The sequence below is a fragment of the Nanorana parkeri genome, unplaced genomic scaffold, assembly GCF_000935625.1.
Source record: "Nanorana parkeri isolate BGI_ZX_2015 unplaced genomic scaffold, ASM93562v1 scaffold1344, whole genome shotgun sequence".
Lineage (NCBI taxonomy): Eukaryota > Metazoa > Chordata > Amphibia > Anura > Dicroglossidae > Nanorana > Nanorana parkeri.
In genome coordinates this window covers 133,437-141,671 of record NW_017307612.1, presented here as the reverse complement: position 1 = coordinate 141,671, position 8,235 = coordinate 133,437, and the positions used below count along the sequence as shown (strand labels likewise).

General features: G+C 43.7%; 1 protein-coding gene across 6 annotated transcripts in view; it reads left to right on the top strand.

The window, feature by feature from the left end:
* CAPN3 (calpain 3) overlaps positions 1–8,235 on the top strand; it is a 156,037-nt gene that overhangs the window by 70,753 nt on the left and 77,049 nt on the right. The gene's annotated exons all lie outside the window — the stretch shown is intronic.

The following is an 8,235-nucleotide window of genomic DNA, read 5'->3' as shown; positions in this document are numbered from 1 at the left end:
GGGGGGGGGGGGGGGGGGGGGGGGACGACGACACAAAAAGGTACTGGGCGATCTTTACCTTAATGCAGAGAATGTATTACGGTAAAAAAAAAACACCCAGCCTTTAGTAATCCTTTAATTAACTGAACAGCATGGGGCATCAGAGCTTAATTTTTTGTTTTCTTTTTTCAAGCTTATTTCCTCTATTTTTAGTAACACACTTCTTGTTCTAGGGCAGCGTTGGTGGACCTAGGGCAAAAGCAGTTCCATGCAACGGCCGGGTATTTTTTTTTCTACATTTAGCCCTGCTTTGGGCTAAATGTACAGCGGGGTAAGCCGCCGCTTGTTCAGTACAAGTGACCTCGGCGACTTCTATGCAGCCTGCAGGTGCTTTTGTGCATGGTATATATTTTTCCTGTTTGATGCTGTAATCTTGTATACATGTATGCAAAGTTCTTCTAAGCAAGTAAAACTGAATTCAGCATTCCTCAAGATCTCAGTGCTTCATCTAAACACATAACCAACAGGTTATGGGCCCAGACATAAACCAGAATGTTTCAAGTTTACAAGTGCTGCATCCAAGCAGCCAAAAGATGGTGAGCAGTTCAGATGTTCAACGCTCAACAATAGCAACTGCCAGCTATAGAAGTTCAAGCATTAAATGCTGCTAAATAGAGACAACTTGTGGCAAGTACCGAGTACAGACAGATCCACTAATGGACACACGGAGGAATGGAACAAGAAGAACAGGCAAGCAAAAGCAATTATAAGTCTGCGAGTGGAAGACGACCAGCTTATCCACATAAGAAAAGAAAATACAGCCAAAGGTATGTGGACTGCATTACAGAAACTGCATGAGCATTCCAACCTAAACAGTAAACTATATCTACTACGCAAGCTATATCAGATGAGACTAGAAAAAGGCCAGGAAATGTGTGAATATGTGAATGCCATACTGGAATTCATGGAACAGCTATGTGCAATTGGAGAAGAAATTAAAGATAAACACGTGGTGGCATTACTGCTATGCAGCCTTCCAGAGTCATACCATGCTCTTATAAACACTCAAGAAACCAGACCTGACCAGGGATTAACACTAGAAAAGGCCAAAGCCCTTAAGGTGCATGACAGTGCAAAGCAAAACAAAGAAAGCAGAGCGTGTTTTCGCTGTAAAAAGACTGGTCATCTCTGGTCATCTCAAAAAGGACTGTTCGATCCGGAAAGCCGAGCAGCAAAAGCGAGAGGCACCTACAAGAGCTAAGGCAGATACAAAGTATATACGCGGATGGTGTATTGACTCAAAGTATATACAGTATACTATGCGGATGGTGTATTGACTCAGGTGCAACAAGCCACATGACTAGTGATGAGACCTTCTTCACAGAAATTGATTTCAGTGTAAAGGACAAAGTTTTCCTAGCAAACGGGAAAAGTATTACTACAGAAGGTCAAGGATTCTTGAACTGCATCACACCATCAGGGGACTAGCATAATATACTTGTGAAAAATGTACTGTATATTCCAGACCTAAAAGGAAGCCTTCTATCAGTGAAAACCCTTGCTAATAACAGTCAAGGTTTGTGTAACGAAAACCTCTGTTTTTAACGCTTACTGTTAGACAGGGCAATTTGTTTTGTTGCAGGCTAGCTGGTAAGTGTGCTGGGAACTTTTTGTGTTTTGTATTGTTGTAAGCCCTTCCATGTGCATCTTGCTACAAAAGCTAGTTATAAATTGCGCGATTACCATGTATTTTTAGCATGGCCGTGTTTGGTATGGGGGTGCCCTGGGGGTCCCAGCGTGCATTTTACATTGCTGGGCCTCCGGTGACAGGCATTTGCACAGCCGTCTGTACATCCCTGCACAGCCACCGGTACATACAGCTGTCACTGTCACAGAGTTTCCTGTGGGTTCAGTGTAAAAAAACAGCATACCACAAGTAGTGTGCTGTTTTTTTTACAATGAATTGCAGCAAAGTCTTTGACAGCTGTATGTAGTGTTGCTACTACCAGGGGTGGTAGAGGCAGGGAGCAGCACTACCTCAGCCACAACTCGGGTCGGCTTGGCCCGGCCGTGATTTGGGTCGGCTTGGTTGGGCCTATTTGTAGGGGCAGGCCTGGATCGGGAGATCCACCCACCCCTATGTTAATCCAGCCCTGCCCACTTCAGGTGCAAACAGATATCTACTGACTTTCATTGATGATTATTCCAGGTACACAACAATTTATCCGATGAAGCATAAAAATTAACCATCAGAAAAACGTCAAGAGTTTGTAGCCATGTCCAGCAACAAATTCCAATGGAAACCAGGAATTATACGCACTGACAACAGAGGGAAATACATTAGTAAGGAATTGGAATCATATTTGAAGAAACAAGGTATAGCACACCAGACCACCACACCATACAATCCTGAACAAAACAGTGTAGCAGAATGGAAAAATCGCACTCTTATAGAAATGGCCAGATGCATGCTGTCAGACACCAACCTACCTAAGAAGTACTGGGGAGAAGCAGTCATGACTGGAACATACCTACACAACAGACTATCATCAAAAGCCAGTGAAAGCACCCCATTTGAAATGTGGCATGGATCAAAGCCTAGCCTAGGGCACGTTAGAGTGTTTGGATGTAAAGCTTACGCCTATGATCCAAATCAGAAGCAATCCTAATTGGAGAACACAGCCATAGAAGGTATTCTGATGGCCTATAGTGAACAGAGTAAAGGATATAAAAGCCTCCACCCAAAGACTGAAAAAGTGACAAAAAGCTACAGTGTTTACTTTGATGAGAAGATGGAGAAGTCAAATTCCATGTTAAATTCTGCTGAACAACCTGAAATTAGAAGATCCACTTGAGCAACAAAGGGATTACCACTCTGCCAGCTGTCATATACTACTAAGACAAATAGCATACTCGAACCAACGTCGCGTAACGACATAGAAAAATTACCAAAGCGCAAAGCCAATCAATCCGACAGGCAGCAGAAAAAGTAATAAAATCACTCCAACAAAATAAAACCTGGACATTCACGGAGCTTCGCCACGATCGCGGAACTATAGGAAGAAAATTGACTTTTAAGGTGACGCTTGATGCAGAAAAAAATATCCCCAAATACAAGGCCAGATTAGTTGACAAGGGATACTCCCAGAAATTTGGAGAAGACTACGATGAAACGTAGTCTTGCTCCCGTCATAAAACACTCCACCATCAGAACACTCCTTAGCATCGCAGTCGGGAAGGGCATGCAAGTGAGACACCTAGATGTAAAACTGCTTTCCTATTTGGAGACAATAAGGAAGATCTCTACATGGAGAAACCACCAGGTTTGAGCAAGGACACAACCTTGTGTGTAATCTCCATAAAAGCATCTACGGACTCAAACAATCTGCAAGAATGTGGAATGAGAAAGTGAATGAAATACTCATGAAAGAGGGATTCACAAGAAGCAAAGCAGATCCCTGTCTTTATTCCAGGAATCAAGAAGACAGATGCATATACATCCTAATTTATTTTGATGACATTACAACCTGTTTTGAACAAGAAGGGAACTACAGTCAAATAGTTCACAAACTAAAACAAAACTTTGAAATTAAAGAGCTGGGGAACATCAGTCACTATCTGGGAATTCAAATAGAGAGAGAAGAAGATGGAAGCTATCTTTTCAACCAAAGTCAGAAAATTGCAGAAACTTTGGAACAATTCCACATGCAAGATGCAAAGGAAGTAAAAACACCTATGGAACCAGGCTACCAAAAGGGCAATGAAGCAGAAAACTTGCTACACAACAATGATACATAACGCAGAGCAATCGGAAAGCTACTATACAGTGCATTGCTACTGTGACAAAACCAGACATAGAGGCAGCAGTGGGCATACTCGCTAGAAAAGGCGCAGAACCCTGTCAGCGTGACTGGAACGCAGTAAAGAGGGTAATATAATGCTTAAAAGGAACAATTGGGATGAATCTACGACTGCCAGCAGGGTCAAATCCAAAATTAATTGGATATACGGATGCCGATTGGGCCGGAGACTGCACAAACTGCAAATCCACAAGTGGTTACATCTTCCATTACTGAGAAGGAACCATACGTTGGTCTAGCCGAAAGCAAACAAGTGTTGCACTTTCCTCAACTGAAGCTAAACACATAGCCAGGGCCGGATTTACTCTCCCTGCCGCTTCAAGGCCAGGTTCCGCAATATGCCCCCCCTTCCCATCAGACCCCATTCACACGTAGCGACATACCTTTTGCAGCGGATCCGCACGGCCGGGATAGCGCGACTTTCGGGGCGACGTTCCAGCGACGGTAGCGCGACCTTCTCCGTCGGGCTCCATAGAAAAAAGGCAAAATCGCGCAAAATCCGCCGAAAAAAGGGTCCGGTAGAAGAGACTTGCGACCGGGACGATCGACGCGCGACATGGAGTTAAGACAGTTACTATCTTATTATTGTTTATTTGTTATAATTATTTTCTTATTTTTTAATAATTTGTTTCTTATTATTTTTTTTTATTCGTTTATTAACTGACATTAAAAACAAGGTTACAGTAATGAATGTTTGAGCGAATGTTTGAGCAACTACCAAATCACATGCGATTACTGTTCTTTACATACAGTTCTAGTAGAAGCATTTTGTGAATACAAAACTGTTCAGTTATCATCAAACAAAACCTTTAACGTAGATCTAGTAAGAGCATTTACTAGCATTTACTAGTAAGAACCTGCAGTCGGGACACATTTGCGCTGTGATAATCGTTACTGTATTAACTCGCGGAGCGCAGAATATGTCATCAATGCTATAGTGTAGAAATCATGCTATGGGAAGTAGTAACTCAGCCTCATCCAAGGTGAGAGTGCTGGGATTAAAGGTAGGTATTAGCAAGGAAAGAGCAGAGTGAGCTGAAGGAAGTAGTAGACACAAGCGGAAGGAAAGGTTTAAAGGATGGGTATAGTCCTGAATCGCTCCCAGGGTCCCCGCCCAATGAAGGTCTCATCACCTCCGACAGCTGAGGAGCTAGAGTCCTGTCAGGGGAGGTCCCTTCAGGTAGTGTGACTCAGGAAGGCCACCACGTCCCCCAGGAGTGCGGCCTCAGTTGTTTCTTATTATTTTTTAATTAAAGCATTAAAAAAAATAAAGAAGCTAAAAAAATATTCACAAATAATAATAAAAAAAATAACACAAAAAATGTTTTAAAGTCCCCAGCCACTTCCCCCACATACACACGCAAACATGCGTTGGGTGCGCCTATGTCCGAAAACGACGATTATGCCCATTATGCAGCACATGTTACATATCACCGCGAACGTCGCAATGAGAGCAATAATTTTAGGGCCATCAATCACTGGTAACACTAAACTGATGAGCGGTAAAAACTTCTAAAGCGTCGCCTATGGCCAATTTTGGGTGCGGTCGTTTTCTGTGATTTCCCGGGCGCACGCAATTTTAAAGCTTGACATGTTTAGTGTCTATTTACCCAACGTGACCCCGTCTTTTATATTGTACCAAAAAATTGGGGTGATAATAAATGTTTCATAACATTTATTATCATAACATGCTTTTTTCAAAATTTAGGGTACTTTTTTGTTATATAGTAAAAAATAAAAACCTCAGTGGTAATTAAATACCATCTAAAGAAAGCTCTATCTGTCCCCAAAAAATGGTATGAAATTAATTTCAGTACAGCGTTGCATGACGAAATAAACGTCAGTCAAAGTACCGCAGCGCTGAATACTGAAAAATGGCCTGGCCAGGAAGGGGTGAAACACCATGGTCTTCAAGTGGTTAATCACCTTTTAATTTGTTTATTTAATTATTATTATTTTTTTTTTATCAATTAAATTTTTTTTCCACCTAACTTTATTGCTATCACACAGGAGAAAACAATCCCCGGTGTGATAGCAATTGGAGGTGACAGGTTCTCTTTATTGACCCTGTCACCTCCAATACAGGAGTTCTAGCACAGCACTCCCCTCATACTGTGTACACGGAGCGGCAGGGTTAGTTTTAACCCTGCCGCTTTGCTCACTGCAGTGAGGAGAGACTCGGCGGCAGAGCCCGGAGGACGGAACCAGAGGAGAGAGGTAAGTGCAGGGGGGAGGCTGCAGACTTCTTACATGTGATCTCGGACGACATCGACATCTCGGCCACATCGCCGAAATCACATGTAAACAAACAATCGGCTTCCCTCACCCTACATTTAGTCCTGCTTGTGCAAAGCAGGACTAAATGTAGAGAGGGCAACTTACCGCCCGAACTTCCCCACAAGGAAAAAGCATATCCATAAATTCAATAACAATCCCCAATTCCTAGTGATGTATCATACTAAGCAGTTTTGGTGGGTATGGGCCATCTACGGAGACTATTTTAGGTTCACAACATAATAATAACCCAGAGAAAGAAAAGTATAGAAGCGGAAGGAAAGGGAAAGTGTAACAGACAGCACACTGCTGTGTGTCCGTTAGAAGGAGGAAGGAAGAGAGAAATCAGGATGTAAGAGACAGATCTTCTAAATCGTGGTCTAGCTTAGGAGCTAGCTTCCTAAGGTTTGGGCACGTGGTAGTTCAACCATGCTCCCCACACATTTGTTTTTGGACTGAGTTCTGTAGGAGATTACTTTCTCGTATTCGCATTGGGAGTGTACTTTCGATAGAGTTTCACTCAGGTTGGGTACCATGACCGATTTCCAGTAACTTGCTATCAGCAATCTGGCCGCAAACAAGAAATGCATCACCACCATCCTAAACTCTACTGGGTATAGTTCAATTCCCACGCTAAGAAGTGCGAGTTGGGGGGTCGGAGTGTTGAGGTACCCGTAATTGTTGCTAGACATCTAAAGACTGCATTCCAAAAGCTCCTAATAGACTTGCAGTACCAAAAGGTGTGTAGCAAGCTACCAACATGTCCACATTGACGCCAGCACAATGGCGAAGCATCAGGGAACATCCTGGAAAGTCTATAGGGGGTCAGATTCCAACGGAGAAGAAGCTTCTGGGATACTTCCCAGTGATTGACACAATTAGAGTGAGAGGAGTTAGCCTTGATGGCCAATTTCCATTGGTCAGCAGTGAAATCAGAGTGCAGTTCAGACTTCCACTTGAGCATAGAGGGCAATTTACCAAAGCAGGAGCTGGCTTGCCGACAACTATAAAAAGTGCATATGCGACCTGTGGAGGGGCCCAGATCGCCCAGTCCTCTCCAGACCCCTTCCGGGCAGCACATCGTGCGAGGTAGGAGGGAGTCCGTCAGATGTCTAATCTGGAAGTATTTATACTGGTCGCTAAATAGAGTAAGTGTATGGATAGGGGTAAAGTCAGGTACCCTCGGGCTTGCCACGTCCCAAGATTCAAATTTGGAATCAGTACTTCATAGGCAGACAGAGGGATTTCCAGGGTGACGTTGGCACCATCAGGTGATGGGCACGTCACCACGGAAGACTACGCCTGTAGCATAGCCTGGAGTGTGGGAAATGGAGATGGGGCAGGGTCTTTTTTAAGTGAAGTAGCAAATAGCCACCCCAGGAGATCCCCCTCCCCCCCCGGAACCAAGTGATGTTCCATTGCTAACCAGCTTTTGGAGGTGTCTGCCAGAAAACAGGATTTTACTTGGGTCAGCATAGTCGCTCTATTATGCTGGTTTTGTTCTATGCATTCTTTTGTCTATGGTACTGTATATATTTTCCCTGTTTGATGCTGTAATCCTGTATACATGCATGCAACGTTCTTCTAAGCAAGTAAAACTTAATTTAGCATTCCTCAAGATCTCAGCGCTTCATCTAAACGCATAATCAACACATGGTCCATCCGTCTCCTGCCAGCTGCCTCTCTTTCTGCCAGCTGCCTCTCTCTCCGCTGAACTGCCTCTCTCTCCGCTGAACTGCCTCTCTCTCCGCTGAACTGCCTCTCTCCCCGCCATGGTTTTCAGGGTCCCTTGCTCTTCTGGAGGTCCAGGGACCATGGCAAAGTAGTTCAGGATTGAGAGCGGGGAGCAAAGCGGAGAACGTCCATTCTCCAATCTGCTCCATGTGAACACTGAGACAGGAGAGCTGAACTCACACAGCCTTCCACACAGCCTTCCAGTCTCAGCTGTCACAAGAGAGCCAGCACAAATTGCTAAAACTCCTGTACTTGAAGTGACAGGTTCAATGAAAAGAACCTGTCACCTCCAAATGCTATCACACAGGGGCTTGTTAGCCCCTGTGTGATAGCCAATAAGGTAAAGTGAAAAAAATAGAAATAAAAAACAAATTAATTTATCAAAAGT